Genomic DNA, 18,365 nt, shown 5'->3' with positions numbered 1-18,365 from the left:
CAGATGCTCCCCCAAACCTCCTGCAGCACTTTCCCTTTATCCAGGAGGCTTTTGGCCAGGCCCAGACCCCAAAGGCTGGTGCTTTTCTTCCCAACAGGGAGCCCATCCACACACCATAATTTCTGGATTATGCTGCAATTCCCTTTTGGCCCTATGTACAGAGCAACCCCATTTGTTTTTCTTTTTCCTCTCTCTGCCTCTCTGTCTTCTGAATATAACATGCTGTCAGAACCCCATGTTGGTTTGTATCTTGTAATGGCTGTCACCACTCAGCAGCTCACTCCCCTTTTAATGGCACATTTCTCCTCTGCTTTTATGCCAAGCCATTACCACTTGGATGCCCAACACTGCACACTTCTGGGGTCAGGTATGAGATTGTTAAGTTTGCTGGCGTTAATTTCTCAGGTTTTTTTTTGCTGGTGCATAGACACACTCTCTTAGTAAATCATCAGAGCTAATGGGGGAGGGAGCCTGAGGGGGATGATGGCGGCACAATTTACAGGAGGTGTTTATAGCTCTTTCTTCTTTCCTCCATCCAAGCCTGTCATCTGGGGAGGCGGCACATCCTGATCTCTACCAATGCAAGATCAAAGCTTTCCAGGTCTGTCAGAACTCTGAGCCTGTCGCTATCCCTATTTACACATGTTTATTTTTATTATTGTTACCATTAATATTAATTCATCTTGACAGTTCCTGAGCAGCCACATGGGTAAGGACCCTACTCCACTAAGTGCTGTACAAACGCAAACCAAAATGACAAGAGCTTACAGCCTCAGGAAAAGCTTGCAACAGAGAAGCTGTTTAAATGCTGGACTTGATTCAGGTCAATTCAGTGTAGATAGAGCCATGCTGCATCGTCCAGGTCATCACAGCAGTTTAGGGCCCCACTTCTGTTACTTTGAGACAGAATTAGGCACCCAGATGTCTTTGAAGTATAGACTCTCAGCCTCTGTGCACCTTATTTTCACCAGTATTGAAAACAGTAGAGGGACTGTTGGGTCCCTCATGACAACCTGCTCCAGGATCTTGATTGTCCAATTCATCAGTCACTGAGGTACCCAATTCCCCCCAAAGCAGCAAAGTGCTCAAGTACCTGAGGGATTTAGATGCTTGATTCATTTTGGCAGAGTAATTCCCAAGGTGTGAGTGCCAGGAGCACAGAGTCATCATGTTCACAAACACAGAGGTTTGCTCACAACCAATTCTGTGATAAACAGCACCAAAGAAGGTGTGTGCCAAATGCAGTTGGGAGTTTTACAGTTATTCCTTTAGCACCTCTTCGGATTTTGTTTAGTTCACTCCTGCAACAACAGCTGGGAGCAGTATTTCCTTCAAATTACTGAAAGATTTAGTGTTATCTTAATGTGATACAAGTGTAGCCTGAATTATATTTATGAGGAAGCACAATATGTGCTAATGAATAATAAAGACTGTCTACAAGGGTATTAACCTGTCTCTGACTGCTGCTGCTGCTTGAGCCAGTTCTCACCTTGTTAATAGGGTTAGCAAGTCACAATGGTTCTGCCACTCACTAACCTCCTCCCAAGGGAGCATATTGGAAACATTATCTGTTTTCTAAGGTTTCAGCTGGAAAGAGGGCCCTACTTCCAACCACTACACAGCTGAGCTGAAAAACAGACTTTCCTCTCTGCCAAAGATGCTCTGCAGAATGGCAAAGCCAACATCTAGACACCAGGGTTGTCCAGATCCACCATCTGAAAGCTGATGGTCACAGAGTGAGTCTGGGAAGAGGCTCGGCCCCATTTTCACTCCAAAAGCTGGCAGCAAGTCCAGGATGTAGTCCTTATTTTGCCCTTCTCGGTTAGTCCATCTGCAATAGGAACGGGCATTTGGCAGAGCATTAATGTCTGTATCACTGCTATGGATGTGTGGCTGGTGGAAAACAGAAGTTTAGTGTAGTCAACAGTAAACTGACAGCTGCAATCAAGAATAGCACCAATATGGTTCACTGATTATCTGAATTACTTCAGGGTATCTTAGCAAATCTCTGCAATGTATCACAGCTACCAAAGGAACACATGATTTTATGCAAAGAACATTTTTTAAAGATGCAACAAAAAACCCACCGATACAAATAGCCGAGAAAATGCAGTGCTAATGGATGTTCCTTTCCTTCTGCATTATTTATCTTTCATAAAATACTACATAAACACAAATGCTCCTACAGAGAGAGTAAAAAATAGCATATTTGACTTACCTGTTTAAGAAACAGTGACATGTGACAACCAAAACATTTCAACATGGAATTCTTCAGTTTCAACAACTGTCCAAGGGCTCCTCTATTGAAAATAATCAATGCCTTTGACAGATAAAGAGAGGTAATATAGTGACTTATTTTGATACAACTTGACAGGGGTCTTTTTGACCGTATTTTTCACTGTCAGTCTATTGGATTTGAATTTTGACTGAGGCCTGTGAGAAATATGCTTTTGGTCTTTAACACTGAATCTCTGCAAATGAAAAGGGCAGTGGGAGAGCTGTACTTACCTGCTTTTTATTTGCCATTTTCTATCAGTCTCCAGTTTTAATTATTCATTTTTAATACCCTTCCCAATTTTTATACTCTTGAGATATCATAATAAGGCACATTTAAACTATAGTTTGCTGCTCCCTTGGCAAGAAGGGACATTTCATGCAGCTAGACTTGGAAAAGGAGCTATTTTCTAATGTCACAGTGTTCAGACTGACAGTTCAGTGGCATCAAGAGCTCATTTGTTCTGCTCTTATGAGACTGCAGAAACTTAAAAGAAGTTATTGATATTGATTATTAAATACATTTGTCCATGCAGGAGCTTGTGGGGCTAAGGATCTCTTCATTAAAATTCTTTATGCAAAACACATCTTTCCATTAAAATAAAAAAATAGAAATAAAAGAATCAACAAAGGATCCAGATCTGAATTCTCATAGAACAAAATCAAGAAATTTTTTTAAATAATAACTTAAATTACAAGCTGGTCCTTCATTACTGCAAAACTGCACTAAATAGGTGAGGAGCTCTGGGCTTGCTGTTGGCAGACATCACCCTCAGACAAAGAAAAGGCAGGTGCAGGGTGAAGAGGATAGAGGGAAATTCCTCATTATTCTGTGTGTTGATAACAGCCTCTTTCAATAATTACCATTTTGAACAACTTCTCCCACTGAGCGGTCAGTCAAAATCCACTTATTCTGATCCAAGTTGTTCCGTCCTGGCTGTGATTCCACAAACATTTTCATCATATAATTTATTTTGGCTTTGATATAAATATGTGACCCTGTAGGGTTCAGTATCTAAATATTTATTTGTTTCTAAGCCTAAGTTTACAGTGTAATGTGTGAAAATTCCCTTTGGGTATAACAATGCTCAAAGAGACAAGGCTGCAAGATGGCTGAAGGTACAAAGGTACAGGAAATAAAAGGCCTTGTATTCCCAACTCATCATTCCATATATGGCTTGAGACAAGAACCGCATCCTGGCTTTTGATGTATTGTTGTTGTATATGTTGAGAGCTCAGTTGTGTTTAAATGTAGTACTTCAGCTCCTTTGCTTAACAACACCTGCTAACTTGCTTGACATCTCAAAGAGTTTCTTAAAATATTCTTAAACCTTTGGCATCCCTTCCTGCCCTAGGCTTCATGAATAAAACATTTATCCAGTCAGCAGCTTTAGCAAAGAGGAACAGCCAAGTTCCATCCATCAACGTCAGCAGCTGAATTACTGAGTGATTTCAGATCCTTTAATAACTCTGTTTCTTTATGACTGTGTTGGTAAACAATCAAATAGTGCTGGCACCTGGCTTTCAGTGAACATTAACTTTTTTTGCATTATCAAATACTACTAATAGAGCTTGTTGCTGTTATAGTTATTTCAATTAAAAAATGTCTGTAATGCTGCCCACCTTCATGAAAATGCACTGAGGTTTAGTCTTGATTTGTTATGAAGGTCATCGAGAGCTACTCACATTAAACCTGCTGGGACTTTAAAAAAAAGAGAGCAAGGATAAATAGAGCCTTTACTTCACATATAATGTGCTTCATTTATCATTGGGATCACCAAGTAGTAATACACTGCCCTTTTGTAAGGTTGTTAATAGAAACTAAGCATTTTGGGGTGAAAAACCAATGATATAAGGCTTCTGTTGTTGTAGAAGTCCAATGAAGCTTGGAGGTCCAAGTACTAATAGGAAATTGCCTACAGACATTCAAAAGGAGGTTCCTGGTATGAGCCTCTGTGCTGGGGAGGAGGGGGAACGGGGAGAAGAAAAATCAGCTTTCTGAAGTGAAAACGTAGTCAGAATGTATCCGAGCACATTTGGTTTGAATTAAACGGATATTCAAGATAAAAATCTTTTCATTGCACTTTACACTGGCAGAACAGCAGGAAAAGATTTTCCTCACACTTGGATACAAGCACCAGTTTAGCCTCTAACCAGGGTATGCAAATGGAAAACCTTGGTATTCAATCCTCTAACCTCTCACACAGGAAAACTAATCTTAGGTATGCAGGAATAACACCCTGAAGTCAAAAGGGTCATCTAAATAAGGATGACTGGCCAGGGTACAGCCCCCGGTCTGCCTTTATTCACTAGGGATTTGTGCCTGGAATACAAACAGCAAATACCCTCAGACACGCTGTGATATGAGCATAACTTTAAATATCAGATCGTGCAAAAATGATCCTTCCCATCTCTGGGACAGAAACAATTACCAGCACAGAATTTGCAGAGGATGAAAACCATGTGAAGTCCCAACAAACAAGAGAAGAGCACAAGCCTCCCTAAGCCCATCTAGACCCTTGCTCCTAAGACTTTTGTGCGCAGATGAAAGGTGTCACTGTGGGATCACCCCAGAGACAGCTCTTGGTGGTTCCAGTATTTTTTTCTCCCCTCTGGGGAGACTCTCTTCCCCCAGCACAGCATCAGCAATAGCTCCTGTGTTGCCTTGCTCTGCTGAGCACTGCTAAGCCAGGTTAAAGCAGAGCAATGTGTGCAGAAAAATGGGAGGTGTTTTCTCACCTCCCAGTACACATTCCCAGCTGGTAGGAAACCACAGGCTGACTGCACCAGAGAAAACATGTTTTTTTACAGGTTTCTGCAGGTTTAAATGAGCTCTGTGCCACTGAAGTCAAGTGGCACACAGGTAGAGACCAGTAACATTTTCATTTAGAGGCATCTTAGAGCCTCTCCATAGGAAAATAAACAGACTCTTCAGTAAAATTACACCCAATTAAGCCACAGGTAAATAATTAAGCCACAGGCTTCAGTATTTAAGCACTTCCCAGTTGCTTGGATAACTGACATGTCACCATTATGGATTAAGCTTCTGTAAGTTTTCTCTGTGGCATCTTAAAAATAATAAGCAACACTTAGTTATATCCAACTGGAGACTGGCTCTGACTCCTTTGTTGAAATGATGACAGGTACCACTCCCGAGCAGCACAACTTAGCTCATTCTTTGATTCCCAGAAAGGGTGATTGCAAAGATTATAAACCACGAATGCGCTTGCTTGGTAAAACAGAAGCCCCTGGCACAGAAAACCAGCTCCAGACCCTTGTCACACAGTGGGTTTGCACAACTGCACATTAGTAACTCGTGCAGGTGTTGATCATGGCTCATCATGCCAACCAAACCCATCGTCTCTTTTTCCTATCTGCTCCTGGATATCCAGGTTTCATCCCCTCTCATGTACTGCATGGATTGCAGCCTCCCTAGGCCCCTTCCCAAAGTCCTGCACACCCAGGCTGCCTTGTGACCCTTTACTGACCACTTTTGGGGACCACTGTCACTGGCAAAGGACAAGGAGAGGTTTCCATCAAGATCTTCTCCCACCTGCACAAAGCACCCCAGCAAGGACAAGAGAGCCAGGTGGGCCTTTCAGCAACACACTGCATGTCCTGCTGTCACTGGCAGCAGTTTTGGGACAGCTTTTCAGCAATCTGCCTCCCCAGATGAGCCAGAGACAGGAGGTCCCCCTAGACCTGCTCCAACACATGCAGGGCTGGGAGTAGTCATGGCTTTGAGGACTAGTTTTTTTTCTAAATTTTTTTTAAAAATTGCAATCCTTTTTATGGCCTTTTAAATGAAAAATATAGGACCCAATGGAGGTCTTTGTACTGGCTTTGGAGTAACAGTTGTGAATATTCTCAGCTTAAAAACAAAAAGCAAAAAACTCCAAACCTCATTCCATTTTACTTCTTGATCCCCAGGCTCTGAAATTGTAAATACAAACTGCACCTCACTCATTTGAAATCTGCAATCTCTCCATCATAAACCAATCTCCAGAGAAATTAGTAACTACTTTTCTGGGAGGGATTTTTTTGTTTTGTTTGTCCATTTTAAAGATTGTGGATTACATAACCAGATACATGGGTAACCTTTTTTTTTTTTAAAAAAAAAAAGAAAACATATTAGAAAAACAGTTCCATCTCCCCTATATTGACATCAGCTGCAGCTGAAATGCCCAAGGCAAAAAATCCTTTGTCTCGAATTTTAAAAAAAGTGTGTTTTTCCCCCCATATCCCCACTGAAACATGTTTCACACTTCGCTACTGGAAACATACCCTGCGGACATTTACATCACAGGCTTTGTTATTATAAGTTATAGCAAAAGACAAAAGGAACAAGGTTTTGTAACCAGAGGGCAAATATCACAACTGCTAATTTGTTAGGGGGTGACATTTCTGATAATGCTGTTTTAGTCGAGCTACCATTCCATATTGTAATTTCATTATAGCATCCTATCACAGCACTTAATAGGAGGGACACACATGAACAGATCTATTACCTAAAACAAACAAAGATATTAGGAAACTTCTTGGGACTGAGTTGTATATTGACTTCTGGTCAGCATTTCCAGAGAATTTCATTAAATTTATGTCATCAAAAAATATAACTTATGGACCTTCTGAACAGGAACTCATACCAGCAGGAGTAACAATTGTTTTTCCCCATTTTGTGATTTATCATCCATTCCATTACATGCTACATGGACTGTCATTTTTCTTTAAATGTGTTTGATAAAAGAGTTCTTGTTCTACTAGGTCAGGTATTATTATTCACCAGCATTATGTACTAACCACCACGAATGCCAGCAGCAGCTGCAGAGCTGTTGCTGAACATCAGACTCAGCACTGGGCTTTTCCCTGCCACACACTGGTCCCATAAAATGGGGGAGAAGCTGCAGAGGGAGTAGCTCCCCATTCCTTCCCTGTGCCAAGCAGGACACATGCACTGTCACAGTCAATACCACAGCACGAGGCTGCTGTGAGTAGAAAACAGCTGTGCCTCTCCACAACACAGCCCATCTAAAAGATTCAGAGCTGCATTTGCTCCCCACTGACCCTGTGACTGGTTGCCACTCTCACAGGTCTGTGGCTGTAATTGCTCCATGTCAATCCCCCTCTTGCACCGACAGCCAAGATCTGCCCTACCCAATTTCCCAGGGATTTTGCAGCACAGGGGTGTCAGCCGCACTGCCCTGAGCGTGGTGCAAGGAATGAGACATGCTCTTGCCACCCAGCAGCCCTCACACAGCTGAGCCATCAGCAGAGGCAGCTGTGGGTTGAGGACCTGCCCTTCTGCATCCTCTGTACCAGCAACTGGCCTGGGAGATCGGCATAGCAGAGCTCAGCAAAAGCACGAGCCTCTCTTTGCACTGTTTGCCAGTTCTTAGATGGTCCTTATCTGCTCTTAATTATCCAGGCTATTTTTACACGGTCTCTCCCCCCATTTCCTAATTGCCTGAACTTATTTTCCTGATGGTTTTCTGAAGATGAATTTCAGGAGCTCAGTGTCTCAGGCAATTTCCAGATGTAATTAACACCACCACTCCCCTCATTAGGGAGTGGCCTACTTTCTCTCCAGCACTACCATACCTCTGAAATGTTTGGAAGAAGTCCTTATTAACCTCCCCGTAGCTCTTTTGCTAACATTAACTCCTTATGCTTCACAGGGCTCTCCTCTCCCTGCCTGCAGCTGGAAAATACGTGCTGGAGTTCCCTCCATTTGCTGTTTTCCTTCTCACATTTCTGCACTGGGTAGTTGTAGCTCCCAGTCCTGGATGAAGAGCTGTGGTGCCTGTTCCAGTATACAGTCAAGCCCCATTCTGCCATCCATCAGCAGTCAGGGTACACAGCTGACACTGCTCTAGGTCCTGCTCAGACAGGTAAGAGTGATCCCATCCCAGACAGTTTGCAATCAGTTCAGAGAAATCAAGGAAGGATAATGATTCTCTTGGAAATTCTGGGTACTGAGGCACAAACACACACAGTGTACAGCAAGCCTGGATTTGCAGCTCAGTTACAAACAACCTTTTTCTTTTAAGTACCCAAGTGTATCTCCTCCTCTCTACTCAAGCTGAACTCCTCTTGACTTAAGCAGGAGTTCCTCAAGTAAGAGGAGGTGATTTGGCATAGCAGACTGGACATCCTGGTACTGGCACATCCTACAAACCTATCAGTTAGGAACCAAAACCAAAGGCTTGCTTCCTAACACACCGAGAGCCCACATAGGAGACTAAACTTAATTGTCTGTGGCGGTTACAATATCAGATAACCCCTGCAGAGGTAAACAAGAAAACTTGAGAGATTAATATTTTCTTTGATATAAACTTTGTAAGATGCTCTGTTGTCAAAAAGCCCACAGAGATTACTTGTGCTGTAGTAGGAGGCACTTCATTTTCCAGAATCTATGACCCAGCAGAAATTACTGTCAGCTCCCCAACCAGCCGAGGGGTATCGATTCCCCCGTTACTACAGCAACCCATTAGTTATTAGATCGTGTCTCGTATGCAGTGACTAATCTGCCTCAGCGAGGTCTCGGATTTTGACACTTTTTCATTCTAATCTTTAATTAGTTTATTTCATGTGGCCTGCACATTTTATTTTTATACTAAGTACTTATTGAAAATACAGTCAAAGTGAGCAGAGATCAAAAGAGCAAAACCAGTAGGCTGTCAACTAAACTCGTTATGCAAAATAATAATAAGTAAAGAAAAGTAGCATGCCATATCAAACACGTAAGCCAGCTTCACTCAACATTCCTGAAGTCGCACAGAAATCAACCCAGGACACTCTTCCATCCCCAGACTTCACTTGAAACATAAGTGCCCCTTATGTCACCTCCTTTGTATCACCCCCATCTCAATGATTACACCAAAAGACTAGGAAGCGTTCACCAGCAACTTTATCAACTTCCTTTGATACTTGGCTTCTTGAGGAGGAATAGACTTTGAGAGGTATCATCCCTTTACACCAAAATAGCCAGAGATTGGGTATCTTTTTATGGCTTATCCTGTCTTTGATGTCAAGTGGTAAGTGAAGGGTCTGCACGACAATCCAAACCTGGACAGAGGAGCAGCGTACTTGGCTAAAGACCCACACTCATCCTCACAAACAACTTTACACGTAAAACTGCAGGTTTTGGCCACAAACAGAAGCAACTTTAACTTTATATCACACTCATTAATAAGCCCCTGTGTCACCTGACAAAAAAAACCCCAGTGCTGCAAACAAAAACCCTCACATTAATTTGACAAGTTTTTCATACTCAAAAAAACTCACAAAAAAATTTTTTTTTTGAAAAAATGCAGTACCAAAAGCCAAAAAACAAATTAAAATTATGAATTTAGGTTTAAATGAGGTGCCATAATAACAACTTTTTACATCTCCTTCTCCTATGTTGTAATTAATCAGAAATAAAGTTCCAAGTAGAGTCCATCCCTTCCAGCTTTCCTATTACATGAGAGAAAAAAGGAAAGCATTGCATTCCCATGCAATAAAATCCAGTTATGTCCACTGACTGCACAGGAAAGGCAATCGCTGAGTGTCTACCATGGGAAAGTTTCGTTACATCAACAGTCTGCATCCTGATAAAATCTCTCTTAGTATCTTTCAAGGAAACCACACACCTCTTGCACATTTGTACAAAATCAATGACAACAGATCAATGTGCCAGGTCTGCTGTTCTACTGAGTACCAGCAGAACATCAGGCATAACATGTGCAGTTACTGAAGAGCAGATGATGAGGACTGTCGATGAACTGACTTCAGAAACACTGCCTTAACATGCAGAGAGCAAGCTCTAGCTAATGCCTTTCCAGGTAATGCCTCCCTTTCCTTTCACCTACAGAGGTTTAGGCACACAACACCCACCAGATTCTTGTGCACTTAAATGGATGAACATGTAAAACCAACGTCCCTCCGTAGGTTTTGACTCCGCTCCATCTCTAGATGTCAGTGTCTACAGGTCTCAGGGACATGTCTGAATTTACACAAGCAAGATGCACCTAGTAAAGGCATGAAAAAATTGCCAAAGTATTCAATAAGGAGAAGTTTTGCTTTAGCTTCATTTAATAGCAAGCTATGGATTCATGCTATGGCTCTTCCCCAACTTTGATTCATCAAGTGGAGGAAAAGGATCCCAAAGAAGAAGGGCTTAGGGTAAATATCCAGATATCTGACTGCGTGCATTTTCATTGCTTGGTATGAACCAGGCTGGAGTGCAGCAAAGGTTTCAAATTCAACCTAGGGACTGCTTCACCAGTATCCCCAGCATTTAAATTTCACAACATTGAAGAGATAGGAAGGGAACATTTAGACCACTCACTCACCAGTCCCAGGTCACTCTGTTTAGCACAATCTCCAATGCTTCACTCAGTTTCAAAAGTCTCAAATAGGTATGAAATGTGAACAGACTGAAATAGAGCAGAATTTGGAATTGTCTTAATCTACGTGATACAGCATGGGAGTGTACGTACGTGTATGCCAGCAGTTTTCCAAAACACACCCACTTTGATCCATTAGAAAATTGACCTAGTATGCTCAAGGGAATGGCTTGAGTTAGCCCAAGTAACCCATTTGTGTTATCATCCATCTTGAACAATTCCCTGGATGCAATTCACGGAACTGCAGACCAGCTATTAAATCACAAAGCTGCTCTCCAGAGAAATCTAACCCAGACTGAGCTCATAGCAGAAGGAACAGTCAAGTGCTCCACCTATAAGCAGCCAAGCTGGGCATACCTGATTACCTAAATGGAAATCTGTAGGCACATTGGATTTGGCAATAAACTGCACTGTATTTTAATATATTAAGATATACATCACTTATAGGAGGTGGACAGAAGCACTAGCAAAACACAAAAGGGAGTTTCTCATCACTCTTGGTGAAGTTGTAGTAAAATCTTAAGGTAAAGCAAGATGCAATTGCATCAATAAAAGAACACTTAGAAAATTGGCAATTAGGAATTGGCATTTCATACAATTAGACATACAATTAGGGAATGTGACTGACCAGTGGAAGCACCCAAAGAGTTAAGTCATTGCTCCTCACACTCTTCATTAAGAAGATGGAGAGTCAGAAGTGATCAGTACTAACACACTAACAAAACAGACCAACTTACACTTTCTGACAAGGTATTTCATAACACATACATATACATAATCATACATACCTATTTCACCATAGGTGAGATTTTCAGCTTAGACTTTTTTCCATAAGCCTAATATTCTACTTATGAGTAACCCAGCCTCACATGTAAAAAACTGACATATGAGACCTTAACTTGAGGCATAGAGTAAGATCTTAAAATCTGTCCCCTGTATACCCCTAACTCCTGTGTCCCATTTGAGGAGTAAGTATGGGTGCTCCTGTCCTCTGAGATTTCCCTTCCAAGAGCCTCCATTTCATCCCAGTGCAGGCCAGGAGAAACAGTCCCCCCAGCCCTTTCCTACACCAAATGCCTTCTCAATTTCTTCTGAAGTCAATGGGGGTGCAGTACGTCCCACAAATTCTCTAGGAGTTCGCAGTTCCAAGCCCAAAGGCCCAGCCTTGTTAACACTATACAGCTGAACACAGGCATGTCAGGCATCCCCTTGAAGTCTACTTTATTTAATTACCACTGTCAACTGTCTAAAAGGCTGTTAGCTTAGGAAGGTGAGGTGGAGAAGAGAAACAGTGTAGGAGAGAAGGCTTACAAACGATCCCTACACATTAGCTTGGTGATGAATGAGAAAGCAGAAGAGACACTGCAGCTAAGTACCAGCTCCTGAGTCTTTGTACACCATTACATAAGCAGTTACCCACAAATAAAGCACATTCTATGCTCTTCTCCATATCATATTTCACTCTAGCATATGAACAATCTGATATGCCTGTAAGCAGAGTCCAGATTCAAGAATATTAAGAAATTGCACAGCTACGGTAATAATGAGACAAAATTCCTAAGCCAGAGAAAAACCAGCTGTGTGTAATTCATTATGTCACAAGATTGTCATGTTGCTCAACAGAAAAACATGCCTTTTGCCTGGCTTTGATCAGACCCTTCTGCTGCCAGGAATCACACTAAACCTATAGCAAAACATAAATTATGCTTCAGGACATCATACATTTGTCTTGCAAACCTAACCTAACTTTAGACTTCTGAGAATAAAGCAACATGCATTGCAAATGTACATACACTGGCAGTGAAGTGACAAAACTACATACAGTTGGACACTACTGTGCTGGAGAAGAACATCTCTGAAGCACAAGTTCTGGCAGCATCATCAGTAAACATGTCTGTGGGCCACATCCTCACACTGGTACCGATTAGTGTAATCCCTTTACTGCAGGGCAGCTCTACAGAAAAGCTCCAGAGAAGCATGTGGTTTAACAGTCCCTGTGTGCTAAATAAGGACAAGAACCAGTGGAAGGAAAAGGAACAAGGCTGTAGTAGCCAGTTTATCATACTTGAACCAAGGACTTACTCCTTTTACATACTGCCCTTCACAGCTGCCATGCCTTGGAGGCATTTTCTTTGCTCAGAAAAGCTGTGCACCTCCCCCCACGGTGGCTGGCTGTGATCCCATCACTGCTGTATGGAGCATTAAGGTCAATACGCCTGTAACCATAAATACCGAAATACATTTTGCTAATGATCAACCATCGTCACTGAGCAAAGACAAATGTGCGCAACCGCAAACTCCGAGAGCACCACAGCATTGCTTTCAGGGGCAGGAAACGCACTGAAGAACCCGGACTTCTTGTCCCTGGAAATAAGCCATGTCTTAATGGCCTAGTCACCTCTATAAATACAATGAAGTATGGTAAATACATCTGGGATTACATTAGACACTGAGCAATTTGGGAAGATTGGTCGACTGTGGAAATCCAAAATGGTCTCACTAAAGCAGCTTAAGTGGTACTAGCTAAGCAGGTTTGGAGCCCACATTTCAATGCACAATACCATTTTATATGGGAACTCACTTTGCAAAACTGTCTAGGCTCAATGTCCATTACTAGACTACTTGCTGATTTATTGTGTCATAAATTGGAACTTCTCCTAGTGCCCTTTGTGTTGATGATGTCATTTGAAGATCACTTCTCTTTATGGTTGGTACATGCGGTAAAAAGATTTACTGTGTTCATATGTCTCCACCAATGGCTCTTATGCACAACCTTTAAGATCCAAACACAGAGTGGGATTCAGTTCACCTGAACAACATCCCAAAGCCAGGCCAGCTTTGCTATATAAGTTCCTTTTCTATAGAAAACAAAAAAAGAAGAGGCATGTTCAGATCATGAGTCTTTCCACCTAGCTCAACTTGATGAATCCAAGCCAAAATTAAGTTACATACTTATCTGACTATGCTATGTTCAGTATAACAGGACAGTTATACAAAATAAAAATAACTAAAAAAAAGTAGCATGCCATATCAAACACGCAAGCCAGTTTCACTCCATGCTAGAGAGACCTCTGCCCTGTAAGCAACATAATTTAGAAGGGGAAAGGGGACTGGTAAGCATATTAAGATGGCACATGTCCACCTTATGTAAATGTTTATAACTGGTTTAATCCAATTTTTATGATTATTAATGAGATTCTCCCTTCAAGCTTCACTTACTCTGGAGACACAATGAAACAGAAATAAGTGAAAAGACCTGAATTTGAGGCATTTAGGAGATGAAATCACATCACAGTTCTCAGGTTTGTGCAGGTGCAAGCCCTATAACAAGCAGAGAGAAGCAGAGGAGGTGGATCAATCCCAGTCCTTCTCTGACTCCACATGTGCACTACTCCTGCCTCGCTGAGTTTTGGGGTAGAAGTGCCCCAGGAAGGGTTTACCCTTTTGACACAGCAACAGAGTTCATCACAGGCATGATGAAAATCAAGCCACCATGTTCCACAACCGCCACTGAGCTCAGCTTCAGTTGCAGTAGAACTTCTCTGCCTTCACACCGCTGTGGTTTTCCAGCCCTGCTCTTGGCACAGTGGAGGTAAGTCCAGCTGGGCCTGGCCAGGGAAGGCAGGGGGCAGCTGTACACACACCACTGCCTCACATCACCCAAAATGCTGCCCTGGCTGCAGTACTGGTGGGAAGGGGAAGGATATACAGTAGCTTTTACAGCATTTCCTCCAAACTGCAATTCCTCCCTTGGAGGATCCAGTAGAGGTCTTGGCATTAACTGGATTTGAGGGAGCAGAAACCTGTGCCATGGCAGAACCTAAGGCACCCCAAATGTGTGCTCAGGAAGCCACTTTAAAGATAGCAGAGGAACAGAGCAGTTGTGTCAGTGCAGAACACCAGGCAGTGAAAGAAGCACCCACCTCCTCCCAATGGGTGGTCCCACCACAGGCAATGGAGCTTTATCCTTGGCTGGCACTGGCTGCTCCATACAGCCCCTCCAGTTATTTATCAGCCTTTCTCTGCCTTTCAGGAATATTTACATCTCCCATTTCATGGGAGGAACATGCAATTTGGGCAACACAGCAAGTGGAGATAGCCACATTTCTGAGTGCTGGGGTATTTCTCTTCCCAAGTATCTGGTGGAACACCAGCAGGAACACCAGTAGGAACACCAGTCAGCATCTCAGCCCCTGCAAGTACAGTCCCAGCCTCTGCATCCACAGCAAAAATTAAAATTGCACAACCATACCCACCACTTTAAGATCCTGTAGCAAAATTAGTAAAACATGCAGCTACTCTATGTCATTTTTATTGTATATAAAAAGAACCCATTACATTTATTTGTTACTTTTTGTTGCTGTCACGAATGCCTAAATAATCCTTCAGTGTTTAGAAACAAGCCACTGGGGACCAATGAGATACATTTATTGTAATTACATGATTCTTCTAATTAATTTTTGTCAGGAAATTTCAAAGTAAAAATCTCCAGCTAAATGGGTCCCCCTCCTCTTCCCTCCAGCCAACAGACACGTTTCTGAGCCTTGTTTAAAAAGCTCGTTTCCTTTTTGCCTAGTTGAAATAAAGTGGAATTGTAATTGAGAGTGGGCAGAAAGGAGAGAACATTGTCATTAGACCACATTGTTTAAATCAACCTGTAACAAGCATTTCATTTTGTTTGGGTCATTAACTACATTTGAGTGAAAAATGTAGTTTGCCTGGCAAATTGGTTGGTGTCCAAATGCCTCCAACAGGAGACTTGTCTGGGTGAAACCCAAAGACCGCAACACAGACACACAAATTTTGCAGGTGGGAAACTTAACCCAGAAGGAAACAAGCATCAAAAAAAGTGGATGCTTATCAAAGATATATACAGAATTTGATATTTACTGATCTATGAGATTGTACAGCCTGAGGCAGTATTCTCATAATTTATTCTATTCTCTCCTGTAACACAGATCACTGAATGTCATAAAGTAATTCAGATAAGATGGCCTGTAATTAGGGATTAATGTTATCAACTGCTGGACACACAGCCACTTGTGACACATGATACCCAAGTGATTTTACTAAAACAGTTTACCATATCCCTGGATAAGCCTCTAACAAAACCATTTGAACAGTCGACCTCCCTTTTCCAAGCCACACCAGGATTTGGGAATAGTTCACTTACTTTCTCTCTTGCTGCAGGTGAAGCTGACATGATGTGTCCCTGACAATTGTGCTGGCTGTTCTTTATCACCTGAGATGCTCCAAGTGCATATGGACAGACCACTGGATCATTTGCTCCAGCAGTGAATTCAAACAGACCAGTCCAGGCTTGCCCAGTTCTTCTTTTCCCTGTCTTTCAGAGGCACATTCTACCTGCATCTTTTCTAGAACCTCCCCAGACTTCCTCATATTCTTGAGGGTAACTGCTAATAGGCCCTGAAAACTGCTCTAGCCTCTTCTCAAAATGCTCCAAGAGCTGGGAACATCCAGGTTGCGCCAGTGGCCTAAGAGTTGCAGAAATCTGGAAATCTATAGTGTCTGCTGCTGCTTCAGAGAGCAAAGGGGAGATGTTTTCTCCCCAGGGCTCTGGGCAAGCTCAGGGGCCCAGCACTACTGGTCTTTCTTGCTGTCCCATTGACCTTTTATGTCAATCCTAAAGCACATTGCCTTTGGTTTGAATCACGAGCTTTCCTTTCACAACCGTCACCTGCATCACTTTTCATCTTTTCCCATTCTGCCACCATATCCCCGTTTCTTCAAATCCGTTCCTGCCCAGCCAGCTGTGAAGCTGCATGGTATCACATCCTGCTGTGTCTCCCTTTCCAAATCCTACCTTGCACAACCAGGGATAGGATCTAATCTGCCAGATGCTCAGCAGAAGCCTCATTCACTCCCATCTCTTTGGTGATCCATAGCTGACTGTTTCTGACAGACTGCCTGTTCCCAACAACCTGCAGCAGGATCCAGGATCCCTGCAGCAGACATACTACGACCTCAGTCTGAGCATCAGCCTCTCTCCCATGGCCAAGTCCTCCCTGAACAAGTTGTACACTCTTCTATCAGCACTGCAGCCATAGCCATTTTCTACCAAGCCTCTGCTATGGCATTTAAATTATAACATTGATTACAAATGAGACATGAAGTTCCTCCCTTTTATTCCTTGTGCTGACATACCTTAAACATTTGACTGACTGTCCCATTAATTTTTTCCTTGTGACAATTATGCCTCAACCTCTCCCAGTTCTCACTCCTGCCAGTGGTTTGATGCACCACTATTCTCTGTCAACCCTATTTTAAAGCCTTCCTTGGCAGCAGCAAATCTCTTCTAATTGTCCATTTCCTGCACGTGTGGTTGCACTGGGACAACACATAATACAGGGACAGTGTCTAGCATTGTATTTGGTCCCTGCTGCTCCTGCCTCTTGTCCCTTGCTGCATATCATCTTAACTGCAGTGATGCTTATGTGAAACAACCCCAAACCATTCTCTCCTATCCTCCTGTTTATGGAAAAGCACTGATTAACCAGAAGTATTTTTATTTAAACCTAAAAGCAATTTATATTATATATATAAAAAAAAGGTCAGGTAGATACTCCATTTATCACTATTACAAAGGGCTGTAACACAGTGATGAAAAGAAAGAGAAATTAATTACAAGTCAGAGGCTGCAATAACTCTCTCTGTAATTGTGACGAAAAATTTAAATTAACGTTTCTGTCAGTAAGAGAAGTTTGATTAATTTTACAATAGTGGAGATGCTATCACCTTAATATTGGTGGGTAAGGAAATTTTACTATTTGCAATTTAGATGTAGATCATTTCTTTAAGACTCAAAAAGTGCCTGCGAGGCACCTTCACACTTTATTAACAGCTCAATCAGTGCCACGCTAGAAATAATTAGCCAAGAAACCATGTAGTAAATATATCTAGACTAGCAAACCTGCAGAATAAGAACTACATCATAAAATCCAGACCACTCCAAGAGAAACAGCATCTATCCAGATCTCTAAAGCGACTGCTGCTGCCCAGCTGCCTGGTATGGCACTCTGCCTTCAGGGAAACAACACAAATACCAGGTTTTCTGACAGCTTTGTTTTGTTTTCTGGTTTTAAGCCTCTGCTCGACTGCAAAGCTGGAGGGCAGAGGGGGAAGATCCAAGCAGTGCTCACTGACATCGCACCCCTCCATGGCAGCAGCCGCATTCCCTGGGTGCTGGATGAGGTGCTGGATTCCCTCTGGGGCTGCTGAGTGCAAGAGGTGGGATGGTGAAGGGCTGCTGAGGACACTGCTGCTGACAGATGGTGAATGAAATGCAACAGGAAAGAAACTGAGGCAGGCAGGGGTTGCCATGGGGTAGGACCGAGGACTCACTCAATCTGCAGCAGCCACACCTGAGTACAGTGTGCAGCAGCCAGGCAGGGCCTCCTGCTCATGGACACTGGCATTACCTTGTTGGATTTGTTTTGTTTTCCCCAACTTTCAATCCTCACAAGACCCTTACCAAAGTCAGGCTCTCAGAGAGCCCCATAGACAGACCCTGGCCAGCCCCTGCTCTCTCTGCAACTTTAGAGTCTCCTGCCCCTTAGGACAGTACAGAGCCCCACACATGACAGGCTAGGACCCAGGCAGCCCCTCCACTCTAGCTGGGAGCACTGGCACCCTTTAATCTCAAGCCTGGCAGCTTCGTGCACTGCAGAGTGTGGCATCAGAGCA

At 42.7% G+C, this 18,365-nt stretch overlaps 1 long non-coding RNA gene across 2 annotated transcripts in view; it reads right to left on the bottom strand.

The window, feature by feature from the left end:
* Window positions 1-16,596, bottom strand: part of LOC113976123 — a 47,931-nt gene extending 31,335 nt beyond the window's left edge. Inside the window, exons 1-3 of one of the 2 annotated variants that reach the window (XR_003537007.1) lie at window positions 16,486-16,596; window positions 13,471-13,519; window positions 12,796-12,877 (exon numbers count right to left, since the gene is read on the bottom strand). This is a non-coding gene — a long non-coding RNA (uncharacterized LOC113976123). Of the gene's footprint in view, window positions 1-12,795; window positions 12,878-13,470; window positions 13,520-16,485 lie in introns of those variants that run through there. The other variant, XR_003537006.1, reaches the window with a different exon arrangement.
* Window positions 16,597-18,365: the final 1,769 nt, after the last annotated feature.

Source organism: Neopelma chrysocephalum, unplaced genomic scaffold (genome assembly GCF_003984885.1).
Source record: "Neopelma chrysocephalum unplaced genomic scaffold, ASM398488v2 Primary Assembly neopelma1_147, whole genome shotgun sequence".
Classification (NCBI taxonomy): domain Eukaryota; kingdom Metazoa; phylum Chordata; class Aves; order Passeriformes; family Pipridae; genus Neopelma; species Neopelma chrysocephalum.
Note: the sequence above shows the minus strand (reverse complement) of the source record. Positions and strands in the feature narration are given on the sequence as shown.